The following is a 19,279-nucleotide window of genomic DNA, read 5'->3' on the forward strand; positions in this document are numbered from 1 at the left end:
TTCATGCTCAAACCACTAACTAAATATGCCGCCATTATGACATCACTTACAAAAAAATTCATTCGGACATTATATTATTACTCATTTGGTGTAAATACAACAACAAAAAAATTCTTACCAACACAATGCAACTACACAAAACTGCAGAACAGCCACCGTTGAAAAGCTTTAGTCTAGAAAAAAAAGATGAAAAAAAACTTTATTGTAACATATGCATATAATGCTCTAGACCATCACGTACTGCGCAAAATGTATTGCTTGACCCTCCCACTTTCAAAAAGGAAAGATTGATGGCCCAATCCTTTACAAGCAACGCGGCAAGATTCTGGAACTGAGCCTCAGCTCCGGACCACCCCCTCCCTCTTCCCAGTCCTTCAAAACTAACCTCAAATTTCTCCTCCTGCAAAGACACTTCCAAACTTAATTCACACCCTCTCCATTGTGTGAAGTAAGTCTTTACATTATAGGAAATTCTGTTCTCCATGCCCGTAGAAGTGCCTACCCAGTGTGTTCCTGTGTTTTGCGTGTCTGCCATTTATTGCACTTTTATACCTCTACTTGTACTTTATACTCTTTGTAAGTTGACACCACTACATTACACCTGCTTGTGCTAAGACATCAAGCCTTCTAAGGTCCATTGGGGCCTTCTACGGTGTAGCATGGGAATGCGCTCCCTCAGTACAGTGGTGTGGTGGACTGGTCATGAATGCTGAACCCGGTTCCCCATTTCCAAATTCAACAGCTCCGGCCATAGTGCCACATCCCCACTGAACGCCATACTTGCCCACTGAGAGAAACTCGCACTGCCTTCAGCTATAACCTAATTGTGCCCGCTACAAACACTTGGATGTGGCACAATTCAAATTATGCACTTGATAAGAGTAATACGCAGACAAAAAAAAAAAACTCCTAGGGAATGCCAAGCATGTGAAATGTAAGCAGAAACAACATGGTTACCTAAACGATCTCTCACTACCTATTCAGAAATCAGCGAGTGGTTTCACCGGAAGAGTTATGGACATGACTAGAGGGCCCTGAAGGGAAACGTTTCACTGTCCATTGCTTACATCCTTACAAAACATAAGCAGTATGGTAGACCACATCCATAAACACAGAACCATGGTGCACATTGTGTTTTCCAATTCACCCATCAACCAGGTATTGCAGTACCTACAGAAATGGTAACCTCTCCCACCCTAGAAACAACAATGATGTTCAAAGGAAGACGAGAAAACGAAAGTAGCAAAACACTGGCAAACTCTGACGCTGGTGTACTTGGATGCAAATGAAATCAATCTGGCCACTTTGCAACCCCTCTGTCTTACATTATTTCGCCCCCCCCGGGAACAACAATGCTGTTCAAAGTTAGACGAGAAAACTAAAGACGCACTGCACTGGCAAACTCTGATGCTGGTGTGCTTGGATGCAAATAAAATCAATCTGGCCACTTTGCAATCCCTCTGTCTAACTTTACTTCGCCCCCCATGGGAACAACAATACTGTTCAAAGTTAGGCGAGAAAACTAAAGACGCACTGCACTGGCAAACTCTGATGCTGGTGTGCTTGGATGCAAATAAAATCAATCTGGCCACTTTGCAATCCCTCTGTCTAACTTTATTTCGCACCCCCTGGGAACAACAATACTGTTCAAAGTTAGGCAAGAAAACTAAAGACGCACTGCACTGGCAAACTCTGATGCTGGTGTGCTTGGATGCAAATAAAATCAATCTGGCAACTTTGCAATCCCTCTGTCTAACTTTATTTCGCCCCCCCCTGGGAACAACAATACTGTTCAAAGTTAGGCGAGAAAACTAAAGACGCACTGCACTGGCAAACTCTGATGCTGGTGTGCTTGGATGCAAATTAAATCAATCTGGCCACTTTGCAATCCCTCTGTCTAACTTTATTTCGCCCCCCCCCTAGAAACAACAATACTGTTCAAAGTTAGGCGAGAAAACTAAAGACGCACTGCACTGGCAAACTCTGATGCTGGTGTGCTTGGATGCAAATAAAATCAATCTGGCCACTTTGCAATCCCTCTGTCTAACTTTATTTCGCCCCCCCTGGGAACAACAATACTGTTCAAAGTTAGGCGAGAAAACTAAAGACGCACTGCACTGGCAAACTCTGATGCTGGTGTGCTTGGATGCAAATAAAAGCAATCTGGCCACTTTGCAATCCCTCTGTCTAACTTTATTTCGCCCCCCCTGGGAACAACAATACTGTTCAAAGTTAGGCGAGAAAACTAAAGATGCACTGCACTGGCAAACTCAGATGCTGGTGTGCTTGGATGCAAATAAAATCAATCTGGCCACTTTGCAATCCCTCTGTCTAACTTTATTTCGCCCCCCCTGGGAACAACAATACTGTTCATAGTTAGGCGAGAAAACTAAAGACGCACTGCACTGGCAAACTCTGATGCTGGTGTGCTTGGATGCAAATAAAATCAATCTGGCCACTTTGCAATCCCTCTGTCTAACTTTATTTCGCCCCCCCTGGGAACAACAATACTGTTCAAAGTTAGGCGAGAAAACTGAAGACGCACTGCACTGGCAAACTCTGATGCTGGTGTGCTTGGATGCAAATAAAATCAATCTGGCCACTTTGCAATCCCTCTGTCTAACTTTATTTCGCCCCCCCTGGGAACAACAATACTGTTCAAAGTTAGGCGAGAAAACTAAAGACGCACTGCACTGGCAAACTCTGATGCTGGTGTGCTTGGATGCAAATAAAATCAATCTGGCCACTTTGCAATCCCTCTGTCTAACTTTATTTCGCCCCCCCTGGGAATAACAATACTGTTCAAAGTTAGGCGAGAAAACTAAAGACGCACTGCACTGGCAAACTCTGATGCTGGTGTGCTTGGATGCAAATAAAATCAATCTGGCCACTTTGCAATCCCTCTGTCTAACTTTATTTCGCCCCCCCTGGGAACAACAATACTGTTCAAAGTTAGGCGAGAAAACTAAAGACGCACTGCACTGGCAAACTCTGATGCTGGTGTGCTTGGATGCAAATAAAAGCAATCTGGCCACTTTGCAATCCCTCTGTCTAACTTTATTTCGCCCCCCCTGGGAACAACAATACTGTTCAAAGTTAGGCGAGAAAACTAAAGACGCACTGCACTGGCAAACTCAGATGCTGGTGTGCTTGGATGCAAATAAAATCAATCTGGCCACTTTGCAATCCCTCTGTCTAACTTTATTTCGCCCCCCCTGGGAACAACAATACTGTTCAAAGTTAGGCGAGAAAACTAAAGACGCACTGCACTGGCAAACTCTGATGCTGGTGTGCTTGGATGCAAATAAAATCAATCTGGCCACTTTGCAATCCCTCTGTCTAACTTTATTTCGCCCCCCCTGGGAACAACAATACTGTTCAAAGTTAGGCGAGAAAACTAAAGACGCACTGCACTGGCAAACTCTGATGCTGGTGTGCTTGGATGCAAATAAAATCAATCTGGCCACTTTGCAATCCCTCTGTCTAACTTTATTTCGCCCCCCCTGGGAACAACAATACTGTTCAAAGTTAGGCGAGAAAACTAAAGACGCACTGCACTGGCAAACTCTGATGCTGGTGTGCTTGGATGCAAATAAAATCAATCTGGCCACTTTGCAATCCCTCTGTCTAACTTTATTTCGCCCCCCCTGGGAACAACAATACTGTTCAAAGTTAGGCGAGAAAACTAAAGACGCACTGCACTGGCAAACTCAGATGCTGGTGTGCTTGGATGCAAATAAAATCAATCTGGCCACTTTGCAATCCCTCTGTCTAACTTTATTTCGCCCCCCCTGGGAACAACAATACTGTTCAAAGTTAGGCGAGAAAACTAAAGACGCACTGCACTGGCAAACTCAGATGCTGGTGTGCTTGGATGCAAATAAAATCAATCTGGCCACTTTGCAATCCCTCTGTCTAACTTTATTTCGCCCCCCCTGGGAACAACAATACTGTTCAAAGTTAGGCGAGAAAACTAAAGACGCACTGCACTGGCAAACTCTGATGCTGGTGTGCTTGGATGCAAATAAAATCAATCTGGCCACTTTGCAATCCCTCTGTCTAACTTTATTTCGCCCCCCCTGGGAATAACAATACTGTTCAAAGTTAGGCGAGAAAACTAAAGACGCACTGCACTGGCAAACTCTGATGCTGGTGTGCTTGGATGCAAATAAAATCAATCTGGCCACTTTGCAATCCCTCTGTCTAACTTTATTTCGCCCCCCCTGGGAACAACAATACTGTTCAAAGTTAGGCGAGAAAACTAAAGACGCACTGCACTGGCAAACTCAGATGCTGGTGTGCTTGGATGCAAATAAAATCAATCTGGCCACTTTGCAATCCCTCTGTCTAACTTTATTTCGCCCCCCCTGGGAACAACAATACTGTTCAAAGTTAGGCGAGAAAACTAAAGACGCACTGCACTGGCAAACTCTGATGCTGGTGTGCTTGGATGCAAATAAAATCAATCTGGCCACTTTGCAATCCCTCTGTCTAACTTTATTTCGCCCCCCCTGGGAACAACAATACTGTTCAAAGTTAGGCGAGAAAACTAAAGACGCACTGCACTGGCAAACTCTGATGCTGGTGTGCTTGGATGCAAATAAAATCAATCTGGCCACTTTGCAATCCCTCTGTCTAACTTTATTTCGCCCCCCCTGGGAACAACAATACTGTTCAAAGTTAGGCGAAAAAACTAAAGACGCACTGCACTGGCAAACTCTGATGCTGGTGTGCTTTGATGCAAATAAAATCAATCTGGCCACTTTGCAATCCCTCTGTCTAACTTTATTTCGCCCCCCCTGGGAACAACAATACTGGTCAAAGTTAGGCGAGAAAACTAAAGACGCACTGCACTGGCAAACTCTGATGCTGGTGTGCTTGGATGCAAATAAAATCAATCTGGCCACTTTGCAATCCCTCTGTCTAACTTTATTTCGCCCCCCCTGGGAACAACAATACTGTTCAAAGTTAGGCGAAAAAACTAAAGACGCACTGCACTGGCAAACTCTGATGCTGGTGTGCTTGGATGCAAATAAAATCAATCTGGCCACTTTGCAATCCCTCTGTCTAACTTTATTTCGCCCCCCCTGGGAACAACAATACTGTTCAAAGTTAGGCGAGAAAACTAAAGACGCACTGCACTGGCAAACTCTGATGCTGGTGTGCTTGGATGCAAATAAAATCAATCTGGCCACTTTGCAATCCCTCTGTCTAACTTTATTTCGCCCCCCCTGGGAACAACAATACTGTTCAAAGTTAGGCGAAAAAACTAAAGACGCACTGCACTGGCAAACTCAGATGCTGGTGTGCTTGGATGCAAATAAAATCAATCTGGCCACTTTGCAATCCCTCTGTCTAACTTTATTTCGCCCCCCCTGGGAACAACAATACTGTTCAAAGTTAGGCGAAAAAACGACAGACGCACTGCACTGGCAAACTCTGATGCTGGTGTGCTTGGATGCAAATAAAATCAATCTGGCCACTTTGCAATCCCTCTGTCTAACTTTATTTCGCCCCCCCTGGGAACAACAATACTGTTCAAAGCTGGGCGAGAAAACTAAAGACGCACTGCACTGGCAAACTCTGATGCTGGTGTGCTTGGATGCAAATAAAATCAATCTGGCCACTTTGCAATCCCTCTGTCTAACTTTATTTCGCCCCCCCCTGGGAACAACAATACTGTTCAAAGTTAGGCGAGAAAACTAAAGACGCACTGCACTGGCAAACTCTGATGCTGGTGTGCTTGGATGCAAATAAAAGCAATCTGGCCACTTTGCAATCCCTCTGTCTAACTTTATTTCGCCCCCCCTGGGAACAACAATACTGTTCAAAGATAGGCGAGAAAACTAAAGACGCACTGCACTGGCAAACTCTGATGCTGGTGTGCTTGGATGCAAATAAAATCAATCTGGCCACTTTGCAATCCCTCTGTCTAACTTTATTTCACCCCCCCTGGGAACAACAATACTGTTCAAAGTTAGGCGAGAAAACTAAAGACGCACTGCACTGGCAAACTCTGATGCTGGTGTGCTTGGATGCAAATACAATCAATCTGGCCACTTTGCAATCCCTCTGTCTAACTTTATTTCGCCCCCCCTGGGAACAACAATACTGTTCAAAGTTAGGCGAGAAAACTAAAGACGCACTGCACTGGCAAACTCAGATGCTGGTGTGCTTGGATGCAAATAAAATCAATCTGGCCACTTTGCAATCCCTCTGTCTAACTTTATTTCGCCCCCCCTGGGAACAACAATACTGTTCTAAGTTAGGCGAAAAAACTAAAGACGCACTGCACTGGCAAACTCTGATGCTGGTGTGCTTGGATGCAAATAAAATCAATCTGGCCACTTTGCAATCCCTCAGTCTAACTTTATTTCGCCCCCCCTGGGAACAACAACACTGTTCAAAGGAAGACAAAAAAACGAAAGAAGCACATCACTGGCAAACTCTGATGCTGGTGTACTTGGATGCAAATAAAATCAATCTGGCCACTTTGCAATCCCTCAGTCTAACTTTATTTCGCCCCCCCTGGGAACAACAACACTGTTCAAAAGAAGACAAAAAAACGAAAGAAGCACATCACTGGCAAACTCAGATGCTGGTGTACTTGGATCCAAATAAAAATAATCTGGCCACTTGGCAACCCCTCTGTCTTACTTTATTTCGCCCACCCAGGGAACAACAATACTGTTCAAAGTTAGGCTGAGAAAACGAAAGTCGCACTGCACTGGCAAACTCTGATGCTGGTGTGCTTGGATGCGAATGAAATCAATCTGGCCACTTTGCAATCCCTCTGTCTAACTTTACTTTGCCCCCTGGGAACAAAAATACAGTTCAAAGGAAGACAAAAAAACGAAAAAAGCACATCACTGGCAAACTCTGATGCTGGTGTACTTGGAAGCAAATAAAATCAATCTGGCCACTTTGCAACCCCTCTGCCTCACTTTCTTTCGCCCCCCCTTGGTACAACAATGCAGTTCAAAGTTACACGAGAAAACGAAAGTCACACTGCACTGGCAAACTCTGATGCTGGTGTTTTATAAGCAAATAAAATCAATCTGGCCACTTTGGAACCCCTAGGACTGACTTTATTACGCCCCCCACCCCCATCCCACGCTAGCAGCACCCCCCAGGTGAAACACGACAAAGAAACGAAAACGAGCGTGTTTTTTTTTTTCAAAAATCACATAAAATCGCCTGCGCTTGGACGATCCAAGCGCAGGAACAAAGCAGAGTTTTCAAAAACCCATTTACACCCCCCCCAACATTGTGCCCCCACCCTACCTACCGCACAGATCCACTAATACCCCCTCCCCAGCCCCAAAACTGACCTTTACTCTCCGACGCGCAGGAAGCAAATGGCTTCCAGCGCCTCGGAGAGCAAAGGGGAAGCCTCCGGTGACGTCAGCGCGGCTCCCGCGCTGACGTCATTGATGACGCGGGCGGGGGGGGCGGGGGGAGGCAGGGGAAGGTCTTCCCCTGCCTCCCAAGCAAAAAAAAAAAAGATCGCGGAGTCACGGGGGGAGCGCCAGCGCTTCCCCCAAGGGTGGGTCCCATGACGAGCTGGACTCGTCATGGGCACAGCGCGACTGTGCTCCATGACGAGTCCAGCTCGTCATGGGCACTGAAGGGGTTCAGGTATATGCACCATAAGTTGCAGCAGCTTCCAAGAGGAAATCATTGGAGCGTTCCGCAAAAGTATCTGCCATCCAATTTAGTAGTGGAAAGGAGCACACGTGTTCCTCAAGTATCGGAGCATCCAGCACCATAACAGGACACCTGTCAGCATCCTCGAGATAACTTCGTTCAAGGAATTCAGTAGCGGCCTCTCCGATATCCCAGTTACCAAGGACTCCTTGTGTAGCACCCAAAGCCATGAACCCAATTCCAGAACAAGCAAACTCATGATCCAGTAACGGACACATCAGTTCATCAAAATCCGGGTCAGGTGACACCAAGTTTGACAGACACAAGTCCAGAGCCCATTGGAAGGGACAATCTAGGCAATGAAAGACGGGCTGCACACAGGTAAAATAAGCAAACCGGAATGACAATCCATACTTGGCGCTTAAGGTCGCCAGCGGTAAAGTGCCATAGTAATCAAGCATCTGGCTACGAAGATGTAGCAGGCGGAGCATTCTGTCTTGTAACCCCAGGCGTGCAGCCATAACGAAAAGCGCAGATCAACAAGAGGATCCCGGCCCCAAGAGCCAGTAGCAAGGGAAACCCTCCGAAGACACTTGAAAAAATAGAATGTAAAAACGCAGGGATCACACCAAAAATAGTTTGGAAAGATGTCACGAGGCCTGAGCCGACAATTTTAAAAAAATGAACAAGGCCAGTCGTAGACGAAGCATTAAAGATATCAACGTTCCAAAATGTAGGGGGAGGTCAGTATTTAAAAGAGCTTGTACTTCAGTGCGTGTGTTTGCTATGTGAAGAAGAAATGTTTCACGGGACGAAGTCAAAGAAACTTCTTTTTGAGACAAAAGAGCTCTTATTCTACTCATCCTGTTGAACTCTGCGTTCAAGGTTGGAATCGCCGGCCAGATGGATATATCGAGCCTGCCATGCGGGGGTGGGAAAAGGACGTTATTACAGCAAACCACCCTTTGTGAAACGGTGACTATGTAAGGAATACCCACTAGCATCCCTCAGCAAGCTTCATTATTTAAAAGCAAATAACTACCGTTGGCAAGCAGCTTAAAAGAAGACGTTATAACTGGCATCGGAATACCTTTTAGGACACAAGCTAAATTAGGAGCGTGTATATTGCAAGCGCCATGTAATTGTATATGTCTACAAACCACAGAATGATCAGGAGCGGAATTACATTCTTCACCTTTCAAGTAAACTTCCTTGCCATCCCTCACACATCTATATGTGAAAGGAAGTGACCAAACTTCGTGCAGGAAGGCATTACCAAGCTGTTCATATCTGCCTATGGCATAATGCTTCATGCACGAACTGAACTTAAACCTTGAGAAAGGCAACGTGATCAATCCGTGTACAAGCCACACAGCCGAATTCAACTCAGCAATAGAAAAAGGTAATGGTTCTAGTTTTTCAATGTGCAGTAATGCGCAAGTTGCGTCTTTCATGGACATGAACTGCTGTTTATCGGTCAAATTAAAAGGAAGGAATAACGAAGACGTATTCATGTAATCCCAAGGGACTTTCCCTGCTTTTAACGTTTGCAAGGTCCATGCAAACTGCATAATTGAACGCAACTGATTTTGACCATGATATAACACAGACACTTCATCTTGCACAATGTCTACGACAGATGAAACAATATTATCTAATGTATAAATTCTAGAAGACAAGGTGTTAATACTATTATCTATAACAGCCAATACTTTCTCCATATTGGCCTGGTCAATAGCACGTAGCCTGAAAGCAGCTTCAATTTGCGATAACTTCCAAACTTCATTGTAAATAGCATAAACCCATCTCTTGGACCTGCCACTCGTAGGACCCTTAACAAAATCATTCAAATCTATTTTGTCATTTAATCATGATAAATGAAGCTTAACTGAAGCTAATGTGGAATGTTGTAACCATGACTGGCATAACTTACCTACCGAGTAAGTAGTTACCGTGTGTGACGATGGAAAACGAGGGTCTACTCTAAATTGTGTATACCCTGGTGTCAAATTCAGAAACCGACGTTGACAGGAATCTGAACCTGTCTGCCACACCAACCATCCCTCAGGATCATTTGCTGAAATATTGAAGGTGGTGTTGGAGACGAGGGACTGCAACATAGTAAGGGACAGATCTGTGTGATTCGCCCAATTAGGATAAGCACCCAGATCCGGGATTGTGGGGGAATTCAATTTTTTAGATATAGCCAATCCAAAACAGGTGGTCTGAAAAATAGTTGAATTCAAAAATAACATATGATTTGGGATAAGACAGGCACGATGCAAAGCTTCTGTTCCTTGTACCTGCCACGGTTTAGTTCCCCAAACCGATTTAAGATCGATAGTAGCTTTCCATAGGTCATAACCTCCAATAGCCAATTCATCCATAAAGGATTTGGAATATAATAATTTGGTGTGTGTCAGTCTAACCTTAGAAGCTGGTTCTACCGCCACCTTAAAATAAAAAGAATTAGGGTCAGACACACTAAAATCCGAAAAGTATGTGAATTTTTTCACTAAAGTGGCAGAACTGCCACTCATAGGGACAGGACAATGTTCCCACTGAGTGAAATTAACAAAATTCCGAAAGGTATTTGCCCTGTGTAGGAAATGTGTGCCATAATGTTGATAGCAAAACTGTTCATCGTAATTTGCAGTATTTAAATACAAATCCTCAGCATCAAATGCAGCATAATATTTCAAATCAGAAAACGGTGTTTCTATCGCTTGCACATCCCAATCATCTGATCGGATGTTCTGTTTAACTACATCACCCATAGAAACACGAAAAACAGTTGGCACATTAATCACTTCGGTGGGACCATGAATTTGAAAGTTCACAGCATCCCAAGCTATTCCATCACTTACAGGCCAGGCGGTGATGTTCACAAAAGTCTGGTCCCTTTTCATGATGTGTGATGAGGAATGGGGGGCTAAAGTTCCATCAATTAAACGAATTGCAGTTCGTTCATTCAGGTAGTGTCCATTTATCAATTTAAAAAACACTACCACAAAGCCAATGGACATGAACAAAAAAATACTTATTAGCACCAGCCAGATGTAAGTCCAAGGTGCAACCAAAAAATGTCTCTTGAACCAGGCAAAACATTTAGAAATTTTGGAAGGGGCAGTGGAAGTAAATGATTCAGTTTCAAAGGAAGAATGTGACTGGGCAATTGTTGTTGAATGTAATAGAGGCAAAGGTACTTCTGTTGGATAAGCATACTCAGGATCATCAGGTAAACCAGCAGCATTAGATGGCATAGAGGGAGTAGCAACTGCAAGCTCAACGGAAACTTCAGGCAAGATGTTAGAGGGTGGTACCACAACCGAGTTTCTCAGCATCGAAGGGCAAGAAACTGAAGGTGTCATACTATGGAGAATCGGCCACCCGCTGTAGCTTGACATTGTCAATCGAGATGTACCTGTTATCCTTGCGACCAGGAAGTGGAGGCAACACAACTGTACGTGTACCCAGAACTCCAAGCACCGGGACCGGTGCATGATAAGAGGGGCCAAACTCCTCCTTGTTCTCCACCTTCTCACGGACCAGGTCACCAACTCGAGGTAGCCAGCCGACTACCGGAATCTGGAGTGCAGCTTCTGATGTAGAGGGTACGTGTCCTTTCGCTAGAGTGTCTCTTGCTTCTTGTAGATTCTGCAATACAGCACAGTGGTCATCTAGGTCAAAAGGGGCGGCCGCTGCCGCCATGTCTAGACCATCAAGGTCCGGGACAAACATTCTTACTCCAAAGAGCATCATGTACGGGGTCCTCCCACCCAGAGACCTTCTAGGGAGATTATTAAGTGCACGTTGTACGTCATACAAGTGGGAGAGCCAGTTCCGGCCTGTACCTAATACCCTCTCTGTCAAAGATTGCTTTAGGTCACGGTTCATCCGCTCCACAACACTGTTCCCTCAGGCCGGTATGGAGACGAAAATTTGACTTGGACCCCCAAATCTCTCATGGCCTCCTTGTACGCCCGTGAGGCGAACGCAGGACCCTGATCAGAATGAAGGGTACCACATGCAAAACTCCCTACAAAGACACACAAATCCTTGATGACAGTTCTGGCATCAGCACTCCTTTGTGGCCATACCCACAGGAAACGTGTGCACGAATCAACTGCAACCAAGATGTATTTGTACGCAGTATCAGAGGTAAAAGGACCGCAGTGATCTAAATAAACGCACACGAGTGGTTGATTAGATGTATGCAACTGTGTTTGTGGTGGACGCGCTGCAGTGGAAGGCTTAATCTGCTGGCAAATTTCACAAGTAAGAACATATGCCCGCGCTTGTTTGTATAAACGGTACCACCAGTAACGTTGTTGCAACAGAGATACAGTAGCCAACACTCCGGCATGCGCAGACGCAACACCCTCGTGAGCAGCTGATATCAAAGAGTATCTACGGTCCGCGTTGGGAATCACCCTGTCACCAACGTCGTTAATCCTCACTAACGGGACGTTATCAGGACTTAAGCGATAATGGTATTGAGAAGGGAAACCTTTCGGAAAAGTCGTCCCGGTCTCGGAAGCAGCAATAGCTGCCAAGATGTCATCATCGATCTTACTTTTGGATCTTGTAACTGCTGCTACTAGATATGTTGCCACTGCTGTTTTTGCTGCCTCGTCAGCCAAACTGTTACCGACAGCATGGACACCAACTCGTTGGTGACCAAGAGTGTGAAATACATTCACGAGTGGTAGCAGTTCTTTAAGTGCTGCCACTCGAACCCAAAGCGTTTTATGCTTTATTGTGCTACCTTTGGAATCATGAAAATCATTCTGAATCCAAAAATGTAGATTGTCATTGTAAGATTGAACACAATAGAACGAATCACACAAAACAAGAGTGGGGATTCGAAGATCAGCGTACTCCAGCGCAAGCACCAGAGCACGTACTTCAGCCAACTGCGCGGTACAATCACCCAAGGTCTGTGTATGCACAGCTTCAGATTGGAACTCTCCATTCACGAAGGTACCCACAACAATTGCGCAGGCAGCTGAATAGGAGTGCTTTGATCCAGTAGCGGGCTGCGCAGACCCATCAGTGTAAATGACACAACGGTACTCCTCAAGTGGGCGCAATGTCGAAGGAGTCGGATGAACGAATTCATAATCCAAGAACTCCTGAGACTGCAACGCCGCGTCAAAGATATATGTGACGTCTTGCGAAGCCAAGGAAGTTACCCATTGTATCCACCTTGGATGCAAAGCCTTAGAATTTGGTACACTAGCTTTAGTGACTGCCTCGAGGGCAGGGTTCGGTGTTACCACCAGCATGTGCTTTCCTTGTGATAGCGCTCTTTCTTTCAAGATCGCCATCTGAACTGCTGTCAGTACTTTTTCGACAGTGGAAAAGCGCAGCTCAGCTGATGTGTACAGATGAGATTTGTAAGCAATGGGAACGGTGTCTCCCTCATTGAACGTTAAGTACGTGAAACCCACCGCGTCTGGTACAATTCTAATGACCAGGTTAGTGTGGTTATCACGAGTTTGTAAGTATTTAGAAGCAAGAAGATCAGACTGCAAAGTTTGTAATGCAGCTGTATGCTCTGGCAGCCAGCATGATTTGGTAAAAGTAGGTTGTACCAAGGCATAAAGCGTCTTGATACGCTGGGCATAATCAGGAATGTAGGTACGACCGAAATTCAAAAAACCCAGCAATGATTGCAATTTTTTCAGCGTTGTAGGAGTACAAAGGCGTGCGCACTTCTCAAGGAAGTGCGGAGCCTAGCCGCGACCCTCACTATTGAGTTCGTACCCCAAGAACAACACTGTGAACTCGGCAATGTGGCACTTCGCAAAATTGAATTTGTATCCAAAATCAGCAAACGTAGTAATTATGCCATCCACGCGAGCAAGGTGTGGGAGCAACTCGTCGTCTGTCAGATAGATGTCATCGACATACGAGTATGCATCCGGGTCTATATACTCTAGGAGCGAGACCACTCGACCAGCAAAGACCCCAGGGCTGTTCTTATAGCCCATAGGTAGCCTTTTAAACTTTCTTTGTTTACCGCCCGAGGTAAAAGCCGTCCACTCACTACTCTGGGTTCAGTAAAAACTAATCTTTTTAATTGTCAAGCTTGAACGAACCTTTAGTCGAAACTCAGGTAGATTAAGCAGTCACTCCCGTTATCCGGAAACCAAAGTGAGGGCGTTGTGGACTAATAAAAGTACTACTAAGGCGTATCAGAACTTAACCACGTTGGGCGCCATGTTGCAGGGATTCTGCTTATGCACAGAACTATGCGCAGGAAACCAGGACCTCAGAGAATTGTGGTGTACCTGAAACTCCCCTCAGAACCAAGAACCCCATATCCGACTAGCTTAGTGTCCCATTTGTTAGCCTAGATCTAGCTAGGCGGTCCCAATGTATAGAAAACCCAGAACATGCCACTTAGATATTTCTCAGGAGTGGTGGGAATCCGAAATACCTGTTTGTACTTATTTACCAGTCCACAACAGAATAATACAGACACGGTAAAGTTTAAAGAGTTTATTTTATAAACCTCGCGTCCTAAGATGCAGTACTTTGGCTAACACTAGCAGACAAATGGTTAAGATCAAAACCATCAGCATTGTTACAATACCATACAGAATAAAAGGAGCAATCATAATAATAATGACAGTGGTATGCAGCCACACTCCTTTCTCTAGCAACTAATAAATTATTATTAGACTAATAGAAGGTCTCTTAGGCTAATAGGGGGGGACCCCATACCGTATAGATCAGCTTAGTGGAATCACTTCAAAGGATCAGCTAGCTCTCTCATGCATCAGCTCTTCTGTTCGAATGAAATCTAAAACATTCTGTACTGTAATATTAAAGGCACTTGTCCTTCAGATAATGGCAGCTGCATGTATGATATGTCTAAAAAGTGGTATGATCAATCTGAACACAACACTCTGCACCGTCTAGTGTCCTAGACTTGTTCTTTACATGATGTACAGACGAAGGTCGCAGCACACTGTTAAGAATGTTAAACAATAAACTGTTATCCTGTAAGGCAAAGTCGAGTAAGCATTTCTAAAATGAATAACGTATAACAACTGTGTCGCGTGCAAAGCAGCAGAAACGGCAAGCTGGCTTTTTAACAGTTGGCTCGGTTATGCTAACTTAGTGTTGTAAATAGGGAGTGGCTAACCCATATTACAATATCACCAAAGGGGGGATTGATGGAGCAGGGTTTTTTCTTTAAAACCGAATACCTGTTTCATTTTCGTATGTTATAATTAAAAGTATTACTGATTAATTATTAACTACTAAAGATTTGTCAAAGTCGTGTCTAATCAACCTTATTAACAGAAGAATTACACGTGGGAATGCTATTGCATGGCTAAAATAATAAGTGAACTAAGTTGGTGAGCAAATTGACAGAATAGATGTTGCTTATGTGATGTTATTGTGTTTTGCGCTTATAATTAATATGCATTAATGGCTTTTGATGTCACAAATGGCTAGATAAATACATACACATAAGGGTATTAGCAGGGGAATAACACTGTATAATCATTTTGTGCAGTAATTCTGTTTTGTGTTTCATTTTCAATTAAGTTGACCAATGTGGCCTACCAAAAGATGGCTACCACCCGCAGCCTGCATTCGAGTTGATGGAAAATTTTGCAAGGAGGCTTCGCGCTGCCTGTGACCTTGCCCTTTTGACGAACTGAAAAGCCATGATCATGACGACAAATCCAGGAGTGATGCCAAGTGCCCCTGAACATAAAATTTGTTGCTAAATAAAATGCTGACTTTATGAACTTCTAATGATCCCACAAATGGGATACAATTTATCCAGAAGAGACATCCGTAAAAGTAACGAATTAGTTGTGGACCCCTTATTTTCTATTCATTATTTGAGACGATCAATGTGTGTGAAAATGTTTGAAAGTATCCCAATGTACCAAGACAACATATTTACGCCAGTTCTTCTGGTAGTGTCTGTGAAACTTATTCAAAGTCCCACATTTTTGGGCTAGGTAGGAGCAGGATCTCTAACATCACTTCCAAGAGTGCAGGACCTGGGAAGCACCACTTGGTGGGGGATTAAAACTCACTCCTGCAAAGAAGAGGTGCTTAGTTCAAGGTCTCTGGAGCTTGTTATGCCCCTGTAGTTCACACAGAAGGCCAGCAAACTATCCCTTGGACTCATGTCTGATGGTCCTCTGTTCATGAAGATGGTCTGGTTCTCCTTGAAGCATCAAGGCAGCCCTCTAAAAGCAGGGAAGTCCTTTCGTGAGCAAGGCATTCCTCAAGCAGCAGGGCAGTCCTCTGGGAACCGGAGAGAGGATGTGGCCTAACGGCTAGAGCGGTTGACATCGGAGCTGGGGACCTGGGTTTGCGTCTTGGCAAAGATGCTCAATATCCTGTGATTCTGTGCAAATCACTTAATCCCCCTGTGCCTAACAAAAATGAATGCGTTCTTCTGTAAGGCAACTGATGCTCATGTAAAGCGGTCTGATACCATTGGGTCTAGTTTGCGCTATATAAAACTAAACCTTTATCTTTTTAAAAGGCAGGCCTCAACCAGCAGGGCGGTCCTCTAGGGGTCCAGGAAGATATTCTGAAGTCTTCAACAAGTTCAGAAATGTACTGAAGAGGTGCTCTGGGGGTGCAATATTTATACCATGAGCCAGCCTTTGAAGCAGGGAATTTTCCATGCTACCCTCACATCTGGTTCTGGAAAGTTCTTCCCTTAACCTACCAAGGCTCCAAGAAGTCTGGTGTGAGAAAAGGCCAGTGCCAGATTCCCTAGCGTGTGTGCTGGAGGCAGCCCTTTGAACTGTAGGTGGACAGGTAAAAGCTCTGCCCCCAGCTATCCTAGCAGGCTGGCCAAGTGTGCGAACACCTAATCCCATTTTTGTCTCACTGGGAGGTATACACAAAGCCCAACAGCTAAGCTAATCGCAGTCATGTGATCAGCCCATCCAAGTACCACGCATCAGTCAACTTTCTCAGCTGCCTACAAAATATAACATGATATTCACCCGACACTCTGGCGCAGCACCTCTGATTAACTCAGTATGTCAAAAGCGTAGTTGCCCAATCACTGCTGCCGAGACAACCTGCTCAGACAGCCTTGCAGGGAACACTGTGTGAGAAGCACACTTATAGGCCGCTGGCGCAGGCGCTATAGTTTAACTTTGGAAGCCTGCCTCACAGCTGGGAGACTATCACCACTGCTGCAACTCCCACAGCATTATGCCTCTTGGGCCAGAAACTTATAATGATCCCACAAATGGGATACAATTTATCCAGAAGAGACATCCGTAAAAGTAACGAATTAGTTGTGGACCCCTTATTTTCTATTCATTATTTGAGACGATCAATGTGTGTGAAAACGTTCGAAAGTATCCCAATGTACCAAGACGACATGTTTCCGCCAGTCATCCGTTTTGTACAATATGATTGTTACTTTTTGGAATGTAATTTTAGTATAAATATTAGTAGGCTAGAGAGGTCTAGCGCCACTTCTTCCCGAACTGATGATCAGAGGTCCCGATGCTGACAGAAGAGCACGGTGACTCTACATGATGGCTAGAAACTTTGATTAATTTGCTGAGGACCGGTTCTGACTTAGGATCTGACTTTTAGCCAGAATAGGTAAATATGAGAGAAATAAATTTGCATTTAATTGGCTCTTCATACAATTTTAGATAAACGAATATTCTGTTTGAATCACTGTGTCGGGTGGTTATTTTATTGTCATGTTTATTGAATTTATTTGTTTGTTCTGAAATGTTTCACCAGATCTATAGCAACTAGTTGATGCCATTGACCTCAGGGTACATGCAGATTGGTTAGGTATCGAAAGTGTCTCCCCTTATACATGGCACGGATAGAGTGGTAGGATGAATGTTGGTGTAATGGGCCCCACCAGCGTGTGATGTGTGTGTGCGTGTGTGACTGTGAGATCACTCCGTCCGTGGAAGTAGAGGGGATTCGGAAGCTCCGATCTGCACCACCAGCACCTAGGGAAACCTACCAAACCCACACATTTCTGAAAACTAGACACCCGGGGGATTCCAGGGAGGTATGGCTTGCGTGGATCCCCCAACGTTTCCTTACCCAGAATGCCCTGCAAACCTCAAATTTAGCTGAATAAATCACCTTTTTCACACATTTTTGTGTGGGAAAGTTGTGGCATCACCGGGCTGACACAAATTTCCTCCCACCCAGCATTCCCCCGGGTCTCCCGATAAAAACGGTGCCTCACTCGTGTGGGAGGCCCAAGTACCCGCGACAGGCAAGGGCCCAAAACGTATTGAGGCGACATGAAAATTGCCTACCTCAAAACGACCTGGTTTTGCAAGGGGGGGTCACCTGGGTTTTTGGCCCGGTGCTCGGCGGCCACCTAGGGGAATCTACCAAACCCACACATTTCTGAAAACTAGACACCCGGGGGATTCCAGGGAGGTATGGCTTGCGTGGATCCCCCAACGTTTCCTTACCCAGAATGCCCTGCAAACCTCAAATTTAGCTGAAAAAATCACCTTTTTCACACATTTTTGTGTGGGAAAGTTGTGGCATCACCGGGCTGACACAAATTTCCTCCCACCCAGCATTCCCCCGGGTCTCCCGATAAAAACGGTGCCTCACTCGTGTGGGAGGCCCAAGTACCCACGACAGGCAAGGGCCCAAAACGTATTGAGGCGACATGAAAATTGCCTACCTCAAAACGACCTGGTTTTGCAAGGGGGGTCACCTGGGTTTTTGGCCCGGTGCTCGGCGGTCACCTAGGGGAACCTACCAAACCCACACATTTCTGAAAACTAGACACCCGGGGGATTCCAGGGAGGTATGGCTTGCGTGGATCCCCCAACGTTTCCTTACCAAGAATGCCCTGCAAACCTCAAATTTAGCTGAAAAAAATCACCTTTTTCACACATTTTTTTGTGGGAAAGTTGTGGCATCACCGGGCTGACACAAATGTCCTACCACCCAGCGTTCCCCCAGGTCTCCCGATAAAAACGGTGCCTCACTCGTATTTTTATTTTTTGTAAAATTCCCTGATGTCTAGTGGTCTTTTTGCTGCCCCCGGGGGGGGCAGATTGGGGGCCAATGCCCCATCTGCCCCCCAGGGTGGGCAGAAAGGCTGTAATGGTGGCGGGTGGGTGGGGGCATTGGCGTGCCCGTTTCAGGCAGCCCCCAACCTAAAACAAACTGAAAACAAATCCCTGGTGTATAGTGGGCTTTCTGGCCCCCGAAGGGGCAGATTAGGGGCCAATGCCCCATCTGCCCCCCAGGGGGGGGCAGAAAGATTGTGATAATTGGGGGGTGGGGTGGGGCATGGGCCTGCCCGTTTTGGGCAGCCCCCACACCTATTGTTTTTTTTTTTTAATTCCCTGGTGTCTAGTGGGCTTTTTGGCCCCCCGGGGGGGCAGATTGGGGGTTACTGCCCCCATCTGCCCCCCAGGGGGGGAAAAAAGAATACATTTGGCCAAAATTATTTGGGGGGAGCAAAGGCCCTTGCCCAAGGGGCCGCTCCCCCCCGGTGTCTAGTGGGTGGATCCCTGCTTGGGGATCGCCCTCCTGTGGCGATCCCCAAGCAGGGATCCACTGGGGAGGGGTACCATTGGAAAGGGGAGATTCTCCCCTTTCCAACGATACCTCTCCCGTC

The 19,279-nt window shown here is 45.4% G+C and overlaps 1 long non-coding RNA gene across 4 annotated transcripts in view; it reads left to right on the plus strand.

The window, feature by feature from the left end:
- The window catches only part of LOC146811592 (uncharacterized), a 76,995-nt gene extending 59,658 nt beyond the window's left edge, over positions 1 to 17,337 (plus strand). For all 4 annotated transcript variants that reach the window (XR_014966748.1, XR_014966747.1, XR_014966746.1 and 1 more), the window contains one exon: positions 15,214 to 17,337. This is a non-coding gene — a long non-coding RNA (uncharacterized LOC146811592). The remainder of the gene's footprint in view (positions 1 to 15,213) is intronic.
- The last annotated feature ends 1,942 nt before the right edge of the window (positions 17,338 to 19,279 follow it).

Source organism: Triturus cristatus, chromosome 7 (genome assembly GCF_964204655.1).
Source record: "Triturus cristatus chromosome 7, aTriCri1.1, whole genome shotgun sequence".
Lineage (NCBI taxonomy): Eukaryota > Metazoa > Chordata > Amphibia > Caudata > Salamandridae > Triturus > Triturus cristatus.